This window comes from Meriones unguiculatus, chromosome 12 (genome assembly GCF_030254825.1).
Source record: "Meriones unguiculatus strain TT.TT164.6M chromosome 12, Bangor_MerUng_6.1, whole genome shotgun sequence".
Classification (NCBI taxonomy): Eukaryota; Metazoa; Chordata; class Mammalia; order Rodentia; family Muridae; genus Meriones; species Meriones unguiculatus.
In genome coordinates, this window is record NC_083360.1 from 55,503,328 (window position 1) to 55,523,587 (window position 20,260).

A 20,260-nucleotide genomic window follows, 5' to 3' on the forward strand; every position below is an offset into this window, starting at 1 on the left:
TACCACACTTCCATGACAAGATCTATCTATCTATCTATCTATCTATCTATCTATCTATCTATCTATCTATCTATCAATCTATCTATCATTATTGTTTTTTTTACTTTTATTTTTTCTTTTCTTTTAGGGACAAAGTTGCAAGGGTGGAGGGTGAATATATAGGAGCGTAAGATAATGAAATGAGTGGGATTAGAGTGCAAGAAGTGAAATTCACAAAGACTCAATACAAACTTTAAAAATTTGAAATACTTTCTTCTATATTAACTAGAACATGGAGAAACTAGAACACATGAGGTATCACAAAAGATGAAAATACAACAAACACTTTTACTCCACTGAAAATTTTTCATCTCTGTACAGACCTGATTGGGTATGTTTGGTTCATATACAGACCAATAATATTCAGTTGATGAATTTCTGTGTTCATTTTGTAGTCCAGGACATGAGATTGTGCTCAGTGGTACACCACTTGTCTTGCTGGTGAGAATAAAGACTCAACCCACATTATTGCAAAAAATAAAATAGTCTGCACATTCAAGAAAATTTAAGTAAGCATCAAAATAGCTACTGCCACTATCCCATGACTTTGAAATTAGTAAAATGAGAGTAGTTGCTCATTTCACTACACAAAGTAACTCTCTATGAACCATCTGATTTACAAAACTCAGCATGGATGAGAAAAGCTTCCACTGTTATATTTAACAGATGTATCCATCCATCCATGCGTGCATCTATCTCTTTACGTATCTATGTAGTCTATCTTGTTGTGCCAAAATAACCATGTTTAGATTTATCCAAATGGCAATTTTCTTCCCTCCTTCTTTTTCTCTTTTTCTTCTTCCTTTCCTTTTATCCATCCATCTTTTCATCATCTTTTCTAGTCCCTCTTGCGATGCAGCCTTTCTTAAGCTTCTGATATTCTAACAGGAACATAATACAGAAATACCTCATTAATTGCCACCCAAACTTACTTGACCTAAGTACCTCAATATTGTGATGGCTATCACTAGAAAAACAAATCTTAGATGACTATGACACTGCTTACTAGTATGGTCACTTATGTAATAAATATATTTACTGATTATTTTAAATATTTGGTCAAATGTAGAATGAAGTTAGATCTGAGCAGAAATTAATAATTGTGCTTTCAAGACTGTGTGTAGTGAGATTTTTGGATTTTTTAATTGGCTAGTTATTCACTTTACATTTTAATTGTAGCCCCCTCCTTCCTCTCATCCTACTCCCTCCCCTCCACCCCTCACTCATCCCTATATCCTCCTTTCCTTGACCCTAAGAAAATGAGAGACCCAATCCCCACACCCATCCTAGCATATCCAGTCACGTCAGGATTGTGTACTTTTAAAGAGCAAATATTACGCTGGGCTTGGTGATGCATACCTGTAATCCCAGCACTCAGGGAGACAGAGGCAAGCAAATGGCTGTGAGTTCAAGGCCATCCTAGTCTACAGCAAGGCCAAGGCTGGCCTTGGTCCAGGACAGCCAAAGCTACGCAGAAAAACCCTGTCACAAAACAAACGAACAAATAAAAACAAAACAAAATGAAAACCCCAAAACCAAAACACCCACAAACATTATGTGAATATGTTTTTGTTTTAATCCTAGGTGTGGGGACACAGGGCTTCTTTGCAGCAGCTGACTGTGATTTGTCTTGTGCTCTGGGTGGTGGCAGGTTTGCCAGCTGCAGATAGCTTCTGTGATTGTGTGACATTTTGAATTTTGGAAAAATTTCAGAGGATATATAAATGTTAGGCCTTGAGAAGGGGAGATGTATTTGGTTAGTTAGTTTTTGCATGTTATTAAGTAGTTGTTTGCAAAGAAGCAACAAGAAGGAAAAAAATATCCTTATAGTGAAGGTCTAACTTGTCCCAAGGAGCTGGACATCCTGACTTCTTTCAGGGATCTCTTTCCTTTCCCCTCTATGCTTTTTATATCTTATCTAGTGTTAGGAGGTTGAAAGAGTAGAAGAAAAGGGTAGAGAAGGGTGGAAAAAGAACCCACAAAATAGCAAACATCAGTTGCAACTCTGTTTTAACCCTTTAAAAAAACAGGAAGAACTTAGAAAATCAGCTCTTCTACTCCAGTTGCCCTGCCCTAAATCTGGCTGGTGTTTCCTGCTGAGCGCAGGCCTGGTTTCAAACCTTATTTCTTCCTGTCCCCCAATAACATCCTTGGAATCAGCCAGTTTTCAATCAATTTGCTCATTTGCCAGTGGATAAGCCTTTATGTTTATATCAAAATATTATTGGATGAAAACCATAAAATGTTACAAATCTGTTCAAATGCTTATGTTTCCTGCCAGCTGAACTCTGCTTGAACACTGCCCTAACAGGGAAGGTTGTCAAAGGGATAGTTTCTACTTTGGCCTATGAGTGCCTTTAGTTGTGGAACTTCATCGTTTATTCCTATTTCAGATCACACACTTCCAAGTAGGTAGAAAATTGCCTGTCAGAGAGCAAGTACTCAAATTGGGTGTTTGAATTCACTGGAAAATTAATTTTTGTGTGTGAGAAACACTGATCTGAAGAGGTAAGCATTTACTGAGCAAGCATGTCATTCTAATGTAGGGGAGAAACATTGAGTTAAATGTTGCTTTATTTACTAAGCACATACTATGTTTTAAGCACTAGATTTAATTATATATAGCATAAACAAGAGTCATTTCCTTTATTCAACTAGAACCTAAGACATGAAATATGTACTAAAAGGTAACAAATACATAAAGGCAAGAATAGAAAACAAAGAGAATAACCAAATATAGACTAACTGAATTTGAATGTTTTATATTCAGAAGTCTTTTCTGATATTTCAAGTAAAACATGAAAGATATGGAATCAAATCGACAGTAATGAGGAATAGGCCAGGTAGCATGGGCAATGGGAAGCCTAGGTAGTAAGTTGGACTTCTTGCGTTTAGAAAGGAGGCTACTAAGCATGCTCCTCTGTAAGTGAGATAAGAGCAAGAGACAGTGTTGGTTCCTAGGTTGTTTCCTGCTTTCTTCCTCTTCTGATGTCCATCCTCTTTGCCTTTCAGAATGGGGATTGAGCATTTTAGTCAGTCCTCTCTCTTGATTAGTTTCTTTAGATGTACAGATTTTAGGTTTATCCTATAAGTCTATATGAGTGAGTATATACCATGTGTGTCTTTCTGCTTCTGGGACAGCTCACTCAAGATGATCCTTTTCAGGTCCCACCATTTACCTCCAAATTTCATGATTTCCTTATTTTTCATTGCAGAGTAATACTCCATTGTGTAGATGTACCACAGTTTCTGCATCCATTCTTCAGTTGAGGGGCATCTGGACTGTTTCCAGCTTCTGGCTATTACAAATAAGGCTGCTACAAACATGGTTGAGCAAATGTCCTTATTGTGTACTTGAGCCTCTTTTGGATATATGCCTAGGAGTGGTATGGCTGGATCTTGAGGAAGCGCTATTCCTAGTTGTCTGAGAAAGTGCCAAATTGATTTCCAGAGTGGTTGTACAAGTTTACATTCCCACCAGCAGTGGAGGAGAGTTCCTACAATCTCTCCAACATGTATTATCACTTGAGTTTTTCATCTTGGCCATTCCTCTGAAAGGCTCTGCCCTGCAGACTGTCAAAGCAGACGCTGAAACTTTATGGCCAACTGTTGGGCAGAGTGCATGGAATCTTATGTAAGAAGTGGGAAATAGTAGGTTATGGAGAGGACAGGAACCCCACAAGGAGAGCAACAGAACCAGAAGATTTGAACACAGGGGTCTTCCCAGAGACCCATACTCCAACCAAGTACCAGGCATGGAGATAACTTAGAACCCCTGTGCAGATGTAATCCATGGCAGTTTAGTGTCTAAGTGGGTTCCATAGTAATGGGAAGAGGGACTGCCTCCGACACAATCTGATAGGCCTGCTCTTTGATCACCTCCCCCTGAGCGGGGAGCAGCCTTACCAGGCCACAGAAGATGACAAAGCAGCCACTCCAGATGTGATCTGATAGAGTAAGATCAGAAGGAAGGAGAGGAGGACCTCCCCTATCAGTGGACTTGGGGAGGGGCGTGTATGAAGAAGGTGGAGAGAGGATGGGATTGGGAGGGGAGGAGGGAGGGGCTTATGGGGGGATACAAAGTGAATAAAGTGTAAAGAAATATAAAATAAAAAAATAAAAAAAGAGACAGTGTTGACAGTATAGGCAACATTAGAATAAACATCACTGTAAAAGCCCAAACTGGTACTAGGTTTTCGGTTGTAGGACAGCTCTGTGTGATTCAAATGCTTATGATCGCCCTATTCTCAGGAGATACAGCATAGCATTTAGAAGTAACAATGTAATAGCTTTATATGTACCAGTTTGACTTTGGACAGGTTACATAACCTCTCTTTGCTTCAATCTATCTATTTATATAATAGTCATAATAACAACATCTGATAGTGTGTCTAAAGAGACAATGAGTGCCAAGGACAAGTCTGGCTCTTAATGTTATATTTCTTCTCATTTTAATGATCATGAAGATCTGCTTCTCAGTCTTATGTTAAGTGCTTGGAATAAATGTCAAAAGGACAGTTCCGAAGACAGATGGAATGAGACAGACAATACAATGAGTGTTTTCCTAGGACAAAGTCCAGCTCTTGAAGTACTTACCTCAAATATAGAAAAATGACAGATATTAAAGGGTACTGTTTGATAAAAATGTTAGACATTTGTTTGTTTTCCATATGCTTAACATGAAACAAAAAAACTCATCAAAATTAAAGGATTCTTCAGATGATTTTCATTAACATTTTAAGAAATCCTGTGATGAGAATTCTTTAACCATTTTGGAGTTGTATATTCCCTTTTCTGTGTGCTGCTAATTTAACAGTTTGCAACTTAAGCAAAACACAGGTAATTGGGTTTTTGTTTTGCTTGTTTTTGGTTTTATGCAGGAGAGAATGCTGTGGTAAATTCCACAAAAATCAAAGTGGGAACACCTTTTTATGCTTTTTTGTTGAGGCTTAATTCAATATAAAGACCCTTTTAAGGTCTATTTTTTTTTCCCTATGTGTTTCCTACTGACCTCATGGCTGTGATGACTTGAGTGTTATGTATTGATAGAAAATAAATGGAAATCTTTGCTATGTGTATATACTGAAATGTTCAGATGTTTGGCACTATTCATCTGTTCTAGCAAGCCTCAGTGAGGACAAGTTTCATAACTAGTAGACTGTATAATTTCACTCTATTTTATGTATAAGAAGTAGGTTCTAAAGCTGCATAGAAATCAGATGTTCTCTAAATCAGTTCATGTTAAATATATTTATAAAACTAATAATCTTATTTTAATATAAAGTCATAATTTTTAATCATTTTTTTGAGGCAGAGTCTCGTGTATCTTAAGAGTTACCTAAACTGTGTAGTAAAGGATGACCTTGAATACTGGTCTTCTGAGTTCTACCTCCTGAGTGATGAGATTACAGAAGCACACCACTGTTCATGGCTTATTATTAAAAATTTTAATTTTACTAGTTGGACTTTTCCAATATAAGATAAAACTTTGGCTGTGTTTCAGGATTTAGTCTGTGGAAAAACAAAAATATTTCTTGAAAGCAAATATGTCCAGAGGTCAAAGAAACAAGTGCTTTCCAGCGGATCAACAACACATGTGCCTGGAACACTGGGCATACACAGCCAGTTACAAATCCCTGGTACAGATGGCAGGAGCTGTTTTGCTCTGGTGCACACTCTAAGCCATGCTATATCCTTTATGTATTGTGTGCAGGGAAGTCCGTGGCAAAAGTGTTGCATAGAAAACTTCATTTTATTGTAGTCACTTGGATTATGCTCAAGAACAAAGACCCAAACCATGCTGTAAATGAACTAAGGTGCCAGTCTACACAGAAACTGGTTCTCTGTAATGTAACTTCTCTCTAACATAAATGCCATATGTGATAGTCAATTTAGATCTTTACCAGAATAATTAAGTAGTTTAATTATAAGAATTTGATAGAGTGAGAATGACTTTATATAATCATTTGAGAAATGAAATGTATTTCTTGTGATATTAGGATTAAAAAAAACCCAGAAAAATGTATCAGTGAGAACAATGCATTGTTTTCTTTAATTAACATGAAAGGCTATTCTATTAGTGCTTTCTTGGAGGGCAGGATGCACTTAGTCTCCCGAGCTTAAGCAAGGCCTGGTATTTTTGAAGGTTGGGGATTTTCATTAATCCTTGATGGTTTTTAAAAAAGTCTCTTTGTGCCATCTGCAAGTGCACAAATTACCACTTAAAATATCAGTAACAATAACAAGAGTATACAATTTCATGCCCTGAAAACCGTGTTTCAGAAAACATTACATTAGATGAGACAAGGATGAAAGGAAAGCTTAAAGACTACAGATGGATGTATGTATATTTATTTCAAAGAATTGTGACATCTTCCTTGGAGACTAGTATTCTCATTCTATTAATGAAAACAAACAATATCTAAGATGAAGGCAGTCTGTTTCCCAATCTAATTAAAGGGATGTTTGATTTGAATGCCTCATTGAATTTACTTTGTCCCTACTCAAACATGTAGACATAGAATTGAGCTGAGGCAATGGTGCTCATTCCAACTCTTCCCTGCCAGGGAACACACTGCAGAACATTTATTTTTGATTGCAAAGGTGTGAGGCTAAGTGGTAACCTTTTCTTGCTAAGCAAAAGTTAGAAGTAATTGTAAAATACCGTGAAAATGGGAGTTTATAGTGAGATTAGATTGAATTGTGTTATATTCATTTTTATGTCATAAAACTCCAAAACAGGACACAAAGAATACTGGCATTTTAGAATTTTTGTTCAAGAATACTGATTTCAATAAAGACATTTTATTAATTAACTTTTATTTCCATTCATTTTACACCATGTAATTGAAGCCATTTGAGGAGATCTAAAGAGATTCTTTGTTTAATGCTCCCGTATTTAGCTGATTTAGAACCAATGAGACAGCATGCATTAGGTTAAGAGTCTGGGGCTTATCCTATACTTTTAGCAACAGAATGGAATGCAGTACTGCTGGGATTGTGGGCATACAGCCAAATAGCATGTGGGAATACTCTGACTTCTCAGGCTCTTCTGATGGAGTCCCAAGCTTGGTGATTTTATTTTATTAAGACGCTGTTTCTGGGGGATACTTAAAAAATAATATGAAAGTTTCTAAATATTACTCAACAGTGTCTTCAAATGAACAATATTATACTGATTTGGCTAATCAATTTACTTCAGGGAATAAGAGAGTATATCAACAGAAGGAAGGCAGAGTGAGTTTCTTTTTTTCATATTCTTACTTTAAATTTTTTTAGATTATAATACAATTATATAATTTTCCATTTTTTCCTCCTTCCAAATTGCTACACATATATTTCTCTTTAAATTTCATGGCCTCTCTTTCCTTAAGTGTTGTATGTACATTTATTCTTTCTTATTTTTTAATTATTATAATTTATTCACTTTGTATCCCAACTGTAGTCCCCTCCCTCAGCCCCTCCCAATCCCACCCTCCCTCCCTCTTCTCCTGTTATGGCCCAGGGGATTTTCAAAGACCGATACTCCAACCAAGGACCATTCATGGCGATAACCTAGACTCCTTGCTCAGATGTAGCCCATGGCAGCTCAGCTTCCAAGTGGGTACCCTAGTAATGGGAACAGGGGCTGTCTCTGACATGAACTCAGTGGCTGGCTCTTTGATCACCTCCCCCTGGAAAGAGTGCAGCCTTACCAGGCCACAAAAGAAGACAGTGCAGCCAGTCCTGATGAGACCACAATGAGTTTCTTAAAAAGCATTGTAAACAACAACAGCAGAAGAAAAAGATGCATGTATAATATAGACAAAAGCAGATTATTATACCTCAATAGGATCATGCTTGGTTAGTCTAAAGTCCTATTCTAAACTAATAGTGCCTATCCATGGTTTTCACATCTGTAATTTACAATAGAATACAATAGAATATTCTTAGTTCTCTAATTTTCTTCTTTAGTTATCTATCACCAACACTAATGGGGAGCAGCCTTACCAGGCCACAGAGGAAGACAATGCACCTACTCCTGATGAGACCTGATAGACTAGGATCAGAAGGAAGGAGAGGAAGACCTCCCCTCCAAGTGTACTTGGAGAGGGGCATGCATGGAAAAGGGGGAGGGAGGGTAGAATTGGGAGGGAGGAGGGAAGGGGCTACAGGGGGATACGAAGTGAACAAAGTGCAATTAATAAAAATTAAAATAAAAAAAGAGTATCTCTTTCAAAGCACATACTGGTTCTAGTTTTGCTGGTATGGCAACTAATAACCAAACAGTTCTCTTTGATTCTGACATGGCTGATCTGATACATTTGATCCTTTTCCACAACTTCAACAACTGTTCAAATATTAAAAATGAAATCACTCAAAAAGCCAAGAGTGGCCCCATCTTTCTTCTTCTAATGAAACCCTGATTCCCCCCAATTCTTCATCTGATTTGCTGTGTTCATTCCTTTCCTTGTTATCTGATTCTTCCCAACAGATTTTATCATTCATTAATTCAAAAGTGTGTGCACCTGTGTGCGTTCAGATATGATTCCTGGCCTCTAAAAAACTGAAAAGCACATTACAAATGTCAAATAACTTATAACATTAAATGAAAAGTACAGATTCCACACAGGATGTTACATAGGAGACGGTAGGAAGGAGCATGTCTACAATATAACCAACCACTTCAGGCCCACCATGTGTGGGATTATAACAATGGTTCTCATTTAGGCCTTGGAATTCGTACCTTGAATTACGTTAATTTAAAATATTATGTCTGTTTTAGTGAGATGATCATTTCTTGAGAATAGGAGCATTTAATGGTGTCTAGAATTGTAATTTTAAATTTACAATTCTAAGTTTAAATAGCTCTTATTTTCAACAAAGTTGAGAGAAGCTATGTCTCCCATCACTTCTATACTTAAACTCAGATTTTACACTTGACACTGTCACCTTGGAACTTAGTACAATCATTATATGTAGCAAGAAAAGTACTGTATTTTGATTTGCTTCCTTCTAGGCAATCCTGTTGGTTCAGAGAAGCATCTAACTTATAAGTTGAGAACTGAATGGTTTAGGAAAAACAAACTTTATCAGTGTTTGCACTCACATACTAAAGATATTCAAGACAGTGGCACATCTCCTGTGAAGCTGCTTCCAGGACTATATGTGACACCTTGATTTCATTCTTGGTGAGTTATTTTATAAAAGATAATACCTGATAAATCAGTGTTTTCATTCTTTCATAGTCCAAAATGCATAAACATGTGCCCTGACAAATAACATGATTGTACTTGAACCTAATTACCAAGGAAATGCTGACATTAATCCAACTCTCTAAAGTCAGTCCCTGTGTATTGAATTACTTGGACTGTAATATTGTGAATATATGCTGTATGTTAAAACTTTGGTTATTAATAAGCTGTAATATGAAATTATCCCATGAAATAATTTTATTGACTATTTCATATGTTTAGTCATAATAGCAATAAACAGATTGAATAAAAGCAATTTAATCTTTCCTCTTTTTCTTTAAAGGCTGAGGATATATTTATGGCAGATGCATAAATGCCAAACTGAAAATGACAAAATATAATTTTAATAAAATATCCTGTTATATCTCATCCTGTGCACATGTATAAATACAGAAAATACATTTGTTTATTTTTTATGAAACACCTTTAATTAACCTCTGAAGATAATGTTATACTGAAGGTGAATTCTCAGCCTTCACAAACTCATCAAATGTTGAATAGAGAATAATTTTCTGTGACAATTAGTTCATGTTCATGATAAAGAGAAACAAATGGCAAAGCACTAGGAACTCAAGTATGTTAGTTCCAACTTGATTTTTCATTCTCTAATTAGTATGTTTTGGTCACAGTAGCTTTAGATTAAAGTTGCCTCACTTTTTCATTATAAGGTGTTGGTAGCATTTCTGTATAAACTAATGAACAAGCGACAAAATGTTGTAGAATTAAACCCAAGCTTCCATCTAAAATCTTTTGCAGAATTTGAGTATGTTGAAAACTTTAAAAAAAAAAAAAAAGGAATGCCAGAAACATGATTGCTAATGAGAGTCCTGGAAATAGCGATGAATAGAAGAAAAAAGACCAAGGAGCTGAATAATCAGTGAAATTAAGAAAAAATAATAATAATCTTGAGGGGATCCAAGATGGGAGCAACCAGAGTACACCATATCTGAGGAGCAGAGGTTATGAAATTCCAAAATTGGTGAGTTGAGGGGCTGCTGAACCCAGAACAATGACATAGAGGCATCAGGGAAAAGAGGGACTAACTCTGTGAACTGAGACCATTTAGATTCAGGTCACCCGTGGACTTCTCCGGGGACATCACCAGGGACTTCTCCACGGACTTCTCCTGAGGACTCAATCCCCAGGCACTTCCCTTTATCCACCTCTCTACTCCCTCCTTGGTTGAGGGAGCAGAGGCGGCCCACAGTGCCCACCACAGAGCATAATGCCTGGCCCACAGTGCTGGCTGGTCCTAGGGAAAAAAACAAAACAAAACAAAACAAAACAAAAAACTATTTTGGGATCTGGTGCAGAGGATATTTAATCCCCTGTCTCCAACATTCCCCTGGGACCAGCCTCTATAATCTTTCCCTGGCAGAGGTGGAAGCTATGGAGGTAGCCCGCAATGTCTGCCACAGAGCACAGTGCCTGGCACTCAGGTCTGGTGGCTCCTAGCACAGTGCACAAGTTCTGTGGCTAAAGAACTACTGAGCTGTTAGCCTACACCCACATTTGCCCCAGCAGGATCATATCAGAGAGTAAGAACAAGGGGAACACCTGTGCTTTCCAATTGGTTCTGCGAGAGAGTGAGTGTGCCTTCAAGGGAGTGCTTGCAAAGCCCCAAATCCAGGCCCCTCTACGCAGGCAGCCAGACCTCAGATACCTACCACCCACACTCCTATTGTGAGCAACACAGGGACAGCGTCCTCAACATTGAAGCCCCTGCTCTGTGGGTCTACCAGTGAATTCCGCGCAAGCAATTCCTAGAGCCCATACAAATCTGCATACCAGTGGCCTGTAAGGCACTGAGGTAGTTATGGAATCTGCACCTGCCCATTGATCCTGCTAAAAGCAGCTGCAAATAGTGCCAGTTTAACATTCCTCCCTTAGGTACAGCTGAAACACCAACACACACTCTCAAACCAGTGGACCTCTCTCATCTTCCTGAAAAGTACTTCAGACACCAAAAGAAGACGGACCCAGTCTGAAATACAGGCTCCAGGAACAAACAGTGAGGGTTACAGATAAGCAGATGGCCAGGGGCAGGCTTAAGAACACACCCAACAAAAATCAGGACATTATGGCATCACCAGTAACCTCCAAAATCAATGGACATTTCAATTCATCAGAAACACAAGAAAATTTATGCTTATCCAGTTATTAGAGGCACATAAAGAGGAAACGAACAACTCTCTCAAAGAAAGAGCCATACAAATAGAGGCAAATAAAGAGGAAATGAACAAAGCTCTCAAAGAAATACAGGAAAACAAAGAAATACAGCCAAACAAGTAGAGGCATAATTAGTGGTATATAGAGAGAAAATGAACAACAAAAAAAGAAGCCATAATAGAAAAGCAGGAATCCACATTCAAACAAATAAAGGAAATAGTGCAAGACATGAAAACAGAACTAAAATCAATAAAGAAAACACAAAGAAAACCCTGGAGCTGGAGAATTTAGCGAAAAGATCAGGAACCACAAAGGTAAGCATCAACAATAGAATACAGGAGATGAATCTCAGGTGCTGAAGACAGACTTGCAGAAATTGATAAATATCTCAAAGAAAAAGTAAAATAGGAAAAGTTCCAAACACAAAACATCCAAGAATCAAGGATACCATGAAAAGAAAGAAAAAAAAAATCTAAGAATAATAGGAGTAGATTAAAAAAAAAAAAAAAAAAGATACCAGGCCCCACGGTCAAGAAAATATTTTCAAGAAAATCAGAGAAGAAACATTTCAAAACTTAAAGAGATGTCCATAACATACAAGAGGCCTACAGAACACAAAATAGACTAGACCAGAAAAGAAACTCCTCACCTCACATCATAGTCAAAACACTAAACCTACAGACTAAAGAAAAAATATTAAAAGAAGTAAGGGAAAAAGGCCAAGTAAAATATAAAGGTAGACCTATCAGAATCACACCAGATTTCTCAACAGAAACTATGAAAACCAGAGGGCCTGGGCATAAATCATGCTGACTTTAAGAGACCACAGATGCCAACACAGACTACTCTATCCAGCAAAGCTTTCAATCAACATAGATGGAGAAAACAAAATATTCTATGACAAAACCAAACTTAAACAATATTTACACAGCAACTAAGCCCTACAGAAGATGCTAGAAGAAAAACTCTAATCCAAGGAAAACAACTACACCCAAGAAAACAGGATATAGATAACTATACAACAACAACAACAAAAAAAAATCAAAAGAATACAAGCAATGAAGCACAGTAACACCACCAACCCCCACATCAAAAGAAATTAACATTCATTGGTCACTATTATCTATCAACATCAATGGACTCGACTCTCCAATAAAAAGACACAGACTAACAAAATGGGTGAGGAAACAGGATTCCAACATTCTGCTGCATCCCAAAAACACATCTCTGCAACAAAGATAAACACTACCTCAGATTAAAGTGCTGGAAAAATGTCTTTCAAGCAAATGGACCCAGAAAACAAACTGGGGTAGCTATCCTAATATCTAATAAAATAGATTTTGAACAAAAATTAATCAAAAAAGATGAGGAGGGACATTACATTCTCATCAAAGGAAAAATCCACCAAGAGGACATCACAATTCTGAACATCTATGCCCCAAATAAAAGAGCACCTACATTCGTAAATGAAACATTATTAAAGCTTAAATCACAAATCGATCAAAACGCCTTAATAGTAGAATTCAACACTCCACTCTCACCAAAGGACAGATCATCCAGACAGACACTAAACAGGGAAATAAGGGCACTTACAGAGGTCCTAAATCAAATGGACCTAATAGATGTCTACAGAACTTTCCACCCAAACTCAAAAGATTATACCTTCTTTTCAGCACCTCATAGAACCTTCTACAAAATAGACCATATAGTGGGTCACAAAGCAAGCTTCAACAGATACAAGAAGATTGAAATAATGCCTTGTATTCTATCTGACCACCATGGACAAAAGCTGGAACACAACAAAAACAGAAATAAAAATAAAAGCCTCTACACACATGGAAACTGAACCACTTGCTACTCAATGACAGCTGGGTTAAGAAAGAAATTAAAGACTTCCTGGAATTCATTGGAAATGAAGGTACAACATACCCAAAGTTATGGAATACAATGAAAGCAGTGCTCAGAGGAAAATACATACCACTAAGTACCTTCAAGGAGAAATTTTAAACATCTCATACAAGCAAATTAATGGCACAACTGAAATCCTTAGAAAAAAGAGAAGTAGATATATCTAAGAGGAGCAGATGGGTGGAAATAATAAAATTCAGGGCTGAAATCAATAAATTAGAATCAATTAAACCTTTCAAAGAATCAATGAAACCAAGAGCTGGTTCTTTGAGAAACTCAACAAGATAGACAAACTCTTAGCGAAAATAACGAAAAGGCAAAGAGAAACTATCCAAAGCAGCAAAATCAGAAATTAAAGGGGGTCATAACTAAAAGACACTGAGGAAATCCAAGCAATCATTAGATTGTACTACAAAAGCCTATATGGCACAAAATTTGAAAATCTAAAGGAGATGGACAATTTTCTTGATAGATACCATTTGCCAAACTAAATCAAGATGAGGTAGAAAGATTGAATAGTCCTATATCCCCCAAGGAAATTGATGCAGTCATGCAGTCATCAACAATCTCCCTTCCAAAAAAAAAAAAAAATTCTACCAGACCTTCAAAGAAGTGCTAATTCCAATTCTCTTCTAAGTATTCAACAAAATAGAAACAGAAGGACATTATTAAACTCATTCTATGAAGCTACAGTCACCTTGATACCTAAACCACAAAAATACGCAACAAAAAAGGAAACTTCAGACCTATCTCTCTTATAAATATTGATGCAAAAATACTCAACAAAATACTTGCAAACCGATTCCAAGAACACATAAAAGGTATCATCCACCATGACCAAATAGGCTTCATCCCAGGCATGCAGGGGTGGTACAATATACAGAAATCCATCAATGTAATCCATCATATAGACAAACTAAATGAGAAAAGCAACATGATCATCTCCTTAGATGCCAAAAAAAGCATTTGACAAAATCCAACACTCATTTATGTTTAAAGACTTGGTGAGATCAGGGTTACATACTAAACATAATAAAAACAATATACAGCAAGCCTATAGCCAACATCAAACTAAATTGAGAGAAATTTAAATCAATCCCACTGAAATCAGGGACAAGGCAAGGCTACTCACTCCATAGTACCTGAAGTCCTTGCTAGAGCAGTAAGACAGCTAATGAAGATGAAGGGGATACAAATCAGAAAGGAAGATGTAAAATTATCACCATTTGCAGATGATATTATAATATACCTGAGTGACCCCAAAAATTCTACCAGGGAACTCTTACAGCTGATAAACACTTTCAGCAAAGTGGCTGGATACTATTTACAGATGATATGATAGTATACATGAGAGACCACCAAAATTCAACCAGAGAACTTCTTCAGCTGATAAACATCTTCAGCAAACTGGCTGGATACAAAATTAACTCAAAAAAATCAGAAGCCTTCCTCTATTCAAAAGACAAAATGGCCGAGAAAAAAAATTAGAGAAACAATACCCTTCACAATTATATAACCACTAATTATATAAAGTACCTTGGTGTGACTCTAACCAAGCAAGTGAAAGACCTGTTTGAAAAAAACCTTCAAGTCTCTGAAGAAAGAATTAGAAGAAGATATCAAGATGGAAAGAACTTCCGTGCTCATGGATCGATAGGATTAATATAGTGAAAATGGACACCCTGCCAAGAGCAATCTTCAGATTCAATGCAATTCCCATCAAGTTACCAACACAATTCTTTACAGACATTGAAAGAATAATTATCAACATCCTATGGAAAACAGAAAAGCCAGAATTGCTAAAACGATTCTGTACAACACTTGATCATTTGGAGGAATCTCCATCCAGGATCTCAAGCTGTATTACAGAGCAATAGTAATAAAAACTGCATGGTACTGGCATAAAAAGAGAATGGTGGATCAATGGAACCGAATAGAAGACCCAGAAATAAACCCACACACCTATGAATACTTGATTTTTTAAAAAGAAGCCAAAACAATTCAATGGAAAAAAGACAGCATCTTCAACAAATGGTGCTGGTCTAACTGGATATCTATACATAGAAAAATGCAAATAGATTCATATTTATCATCCTGCACAAAACTGAAGTCCAAGTGGATCAAAGACCTCAACATAAAACCAGACACTAAATCTGTTAGAAGAAAGTGTGGAGAAGAGCCTAGAACTCATTGGCACAGGAGACAGCTTGTTGAACAGAACACCAACAGCACAGGCTCTAAGAAACTGAAAAACTTCTCTAAAGTAAAGGACACTGTCATCAGAACAAAATAACAGCCTACAGACTGGGAAATGATTCACCAACCCTATATCTGACAGAGGGCTAGTATCCAGAATACATAAAAAACTCAAGGAATTAAAAGCAACAAATCAAGTAATCCAATTAAAAAATGGGGTATGGAGCTAAACAGAGAATTCTCTGTAGAGGAATCTCTAATGGCAGAGATATTCTTGAAAAATGCTCAACGTCCTTGGTCATCATGGAGATGCAAATTAAAATGACTGAGCAGAATGGCTAAGATCAAAAACTCAAGTGACAATATATGCTGGAGAGGATGTGGAGAAAAGGGAACCCTCCTCCACTGCTGGTGGGAATGTAAACTTGTACAACTAAATTGTAAATCAAACTGGTGGTCTCTCAGACTATTAGGAATAGTGCTTCCTTAACACCCAGATATACCACTCCTAGGCTATATCCAAAATATCCTCAAGTACACAATAAGGACATTTGTTCAACCATGTTCGTAGCAGCTTTATTCAAAATAATCAGAACCTGTAAACAACAGAGATGTCCCTCAGCAGAGGAATGGATACAAAAATTGTGGTATATTTACACAATGGAATACTACTCAACAATCAAAAACAGGGAAATCATGAAATTTGCAGGTAAATGTTGGGATCTAGAAAAGATCATCCTGAGTGAGGTATCCCAGAAGCAAAAAAATACACACGGTATAATACTCACTTATAAGTGGATACTAGACATATAATATAGGTTAAACCTACACAGATCTGTATACCCAAAGAAACCAAGCAAGAAGGAGTACGATGGGTAGGACAACCAATCCTCACTCAAAAGACAAAGTGGATTGTTGTTATAATGTTCTTTTGGACTGTATACTCCTTACCCTTGTTCATTCAAATGCTGATTTATCTCCCCCACTATCTGATTTCAATCATTGCATTGTGATACTTATTCTAAGCATTACCTGTCTCAAGTTTGTGTAAACATGCCACCATTTGTTCTCTGTCAATCCACAATGCTGAGCAATGGAGAATATAGGGTGGGGCATCCTGGTTCAGAGTGGGAGGAGAGAAAGAAAGCAGGGTGAGAGGAAGGAGTAGGAGGGAAAGAAGAGGAGGAGCTGGAGAAGAGGTTTTGGAATGAAGTGTAGAAATGAACCGGACCTAAGATATCACTAAAAGCAAGTATAATGGGTGTATCTGAATGGTAGTAACTATGCAGGCTTGGAGGTTTAGGATGGAGTAACTATTGCCCAGCATTGCGTTCTAACTTAACTAAATAAATCCTAATCTCTGTGTGGTGATTTGGTTATACATCTGTTTAGGATTAACCATAGCTTTACTAAAAGATATATCAATAGTAAATATTAACGCCAAATACAACACAGGATGGACATTGGAAGGAGGAAAAATCAGGAAACAGGACAGGAGCATATACCATAAAGGGCCTCTGAAAAAACTCTACCCAGCAATGTATCAAAGCAAATGCTGAGACTCAACCAAACTTTGGGCAGAGTGTAGGGAATCTTATCAAAGAAGGGGGAGTTAGTAAGACCTGGAGAGGTCAGGAGCTCTACAAGGAGAGCTCCTTGTGCCAAAATATCTGGGCACAGGGGTCTTTTCTGAGACTGATACTCCAACCAAGGACCATTCATGGATATAACCTAGAACCCCTGCTCAGATGTAGTACAAGGCAAGTGAGTTCCCTAGTAAGGGGAACAGGGACTGTCTCTGACATGAACTCTGTGGCTGGCTCTTTGACCTCATCTTCCCCCACCACCCCCAAGGTAGGAGCAGCTTTGCTAGGCCACAGAGGAGGATATTGCAGCCAGTCCTGATGAGACCTGATAAGCTAGGGTTAGATTGAAGGGCAGGAGGACCTCCCCTATCAGTAGACTTGGAGAGGGGCATGGAAGGAGATGAGGGAGAGAGGGTGGGATTGGGTGGGAATGAGAGAGGGGGCTATAGCTGGAATACAAGGTGAATAAACTATAATTAATTTAAAAATTGTAATTAATGAAAAAATAAATTAAAAATAATACAAAATATCTTTTAAGATATTAGATATCTTACAAATCTAGTCTTCTTTGGTAAAAATAAGTAGTCTAAAAGTTAGGAAGTTTTACAATTTTAGCTCAGTGGTCTGGGATGTTCAGAATTGACAGATTAGCTGTGTGTTTTCCTCTGAAAATAATTCCTTGCAAAAAAAAGATCTCAAGTTAATCTTTATGACCCTATTCTATATGATGAATTTTATGTAGACATAAGAAGCAAATGGGGTTGTAGAGAAATTTTGGAAGTAAAATAAAGACTATTTTGGAATTGGAGCTGTGTATTTCCATTTCTGATGTGGCTACTGTGATTGCTTTTCAAGTTTGTCTCTTGAGAGGGAATTTATTCTTTTTCTTACTTGCTCCAGGATAAACAAGATACCCACTAGCATTGCACTGAGAGGAAGGTTATATTTTCTTGTTTATGTTAGGTCTTTAAGTATAAAGTATTAGCTTTTCAACAAACTACCTCAAAAGCCCAATTACATGATTTCACTTGGTCAAAATGTAATTTATTGCTAATGGAATCACAGAAGTGTTTCCACAGTATATGGAGTACAGAGCAAAGAAAGGCAAATTGCTATTGAAGAGGGATTATTGATTCTTCTGTTATAATGGGTGCTTTTCAGCTTTGATACATGGCATTATATTTCTATTGTAACAATAATTTCTATTTAAGCCTCTAGTTTCCTGTGCTACTTTCCTTAGGCTGTGTTGTTTTAACCAGATGTGACATTTTGCCAGAATTTTCTTGCTCTCTTGAAAACCTTGAATAAATGTTGCGTAATCTGGAATTAAGAACTTCAAAAGGCACCAGTAACTGCATCCTCATCATAAACCAGACTCTTCATTTAATCCACTGCTTTTTTCTCAATAGGTAGGAGACTAAACAGATACTGAATGTTTCATAACAGCCTCAATACCTCTGAGGTGATGACACTACTTTTACATCTTTACAACTGGTACATATTGAAATTCACAAATAATTTTCTCTATAAAATATAATGTGAAGTTCAGAATTATTTTACAAACAAAGCTACTAAATGAATGTGTGAGGACAGAAATACATTTTTTTTTTTTTTTTTGTTCTCCAACAGTATGTTGTTTGTCCATGCGTTTCTTCCATGGATGGTGCAAGTAGGTTCTTGGTACATTACTCTTTCTCATAACATAGAAAGTCATGCAGGTCAAGAATAAAGTATTCTTCTGCCTCTCCTTCATTTCCATTTCCAACATAGGTCTACACAGTGGCTGTTTTTTTAAAGGAATGTTCTTGATGTCTAATTGATTTTGTCACAAGAGTTCATGAAGTGGCTTTTATTATGTGATTTGTGAAAAATCACTGAGAAAATCTGAAACTTGGAGAGAGTCTCCTGCTGGGAATGATACCACTGGAAAGAGGTGAGTTTGGGATTACCTCTTATCTGAAGTACGACCATGCTGTACTGACATCCTGTACAGAGAAGCATGCATGCCCCTCCCCAAGTCCCAGAAGCAGAAAGATGCACATGGTATATACTCACTCATATAGACATATAATATAGGATAAACCTACTAAAATCTGTACACCTAAAGAAACTAACCAAGAGGGAGGAGTCTTGCTAAAATGCTCAATTCCTATCCAGAAAGGCAAAGAGGCTAGACATCAGAAGAAGGAGAAAAGAGAGAACAAGTCAGGAGCCTGACACAGAGGACCTCTGAAAAGCTCTGCCCTGCAGACCATCATTGTAGATGCTGAGACTTATGGGCAACCTTTGGGCAGAGTGCAGGGAATTTTAGGGGGATTGTTTTTAAATTGCATGGATAGATCAGTACCAAGAAATGGAGCAAGTGATATGATAAGCCTGGCCCCATGAAAGTAGAGAAGGACATTTTGGAAATAAATGGAAAAGAGAGGGAGTTAAGAAAGCATAATGGTTGGTGAGTAAGATAACATTTCAAAATGTATATACTTGTATGAAATTATCAAAGAATACAAATAATTAGACAATCAATAAATAAATCAGCATTCAGGGTCAGACATTTTATCTGACATAGCAGACATTCTGTAATAATGTTAATTTTATGTTTTAAACAGCACTAGATTAGACTAGAAACCTAATAAGGAAATAAAGGCACTTTAATCAAAAAAGATGAGGAGGGACACTACATTCTCATAAAAATAAAATCCACCAAGAGGACATCACAATTCTGAATATCTATACCTCAAATACAGGAGTGCCTACATTTATAAATGAAACATTATTAAAACTTAAATCACAAATTGATCCCAACATCTTAATAGTGGAAGATTTCAACACCCACTTTCACCAACTGACAGATCATCTAGATAGAAGCCTAATAAGGAAATAAAGGCACCTACAGTGATCCTAAATCAAATGGACCTAATAGATGTCTACAGAACTTTTCACCCAAGCTCAAAAGAGTATACCTTCTTTTCAGCACCTCATGGATCCTTCTCCAAAATAGACCATATAGTTGGTCACAAAGCAAGCCTCAACAGATACAAGAAGATTGAAATAATCCCCTGTATTCTATCTGACCACCATGGACTAAAGCTGGACCTCAAAAACAATGGAATTAGAAAAAAGCCTACA

At 37.1% G+C, this 20,260-nt stretch overlaps 1 protein-coding gene across 35 annotated transcripts in view; it reads right to left on the reverse strand.

Annotated features, from left to right (window-relative positions):
• Ptprd (protein tyrosine phosphatase receptor type D) overlaps positions 1-20,260 on the reverse strand; it is a 2,581,289-nt gene that overhangs the window by 846,130 nt on the left and 1,714,899 nt on the right. The window lies entirely within an intron of this gene.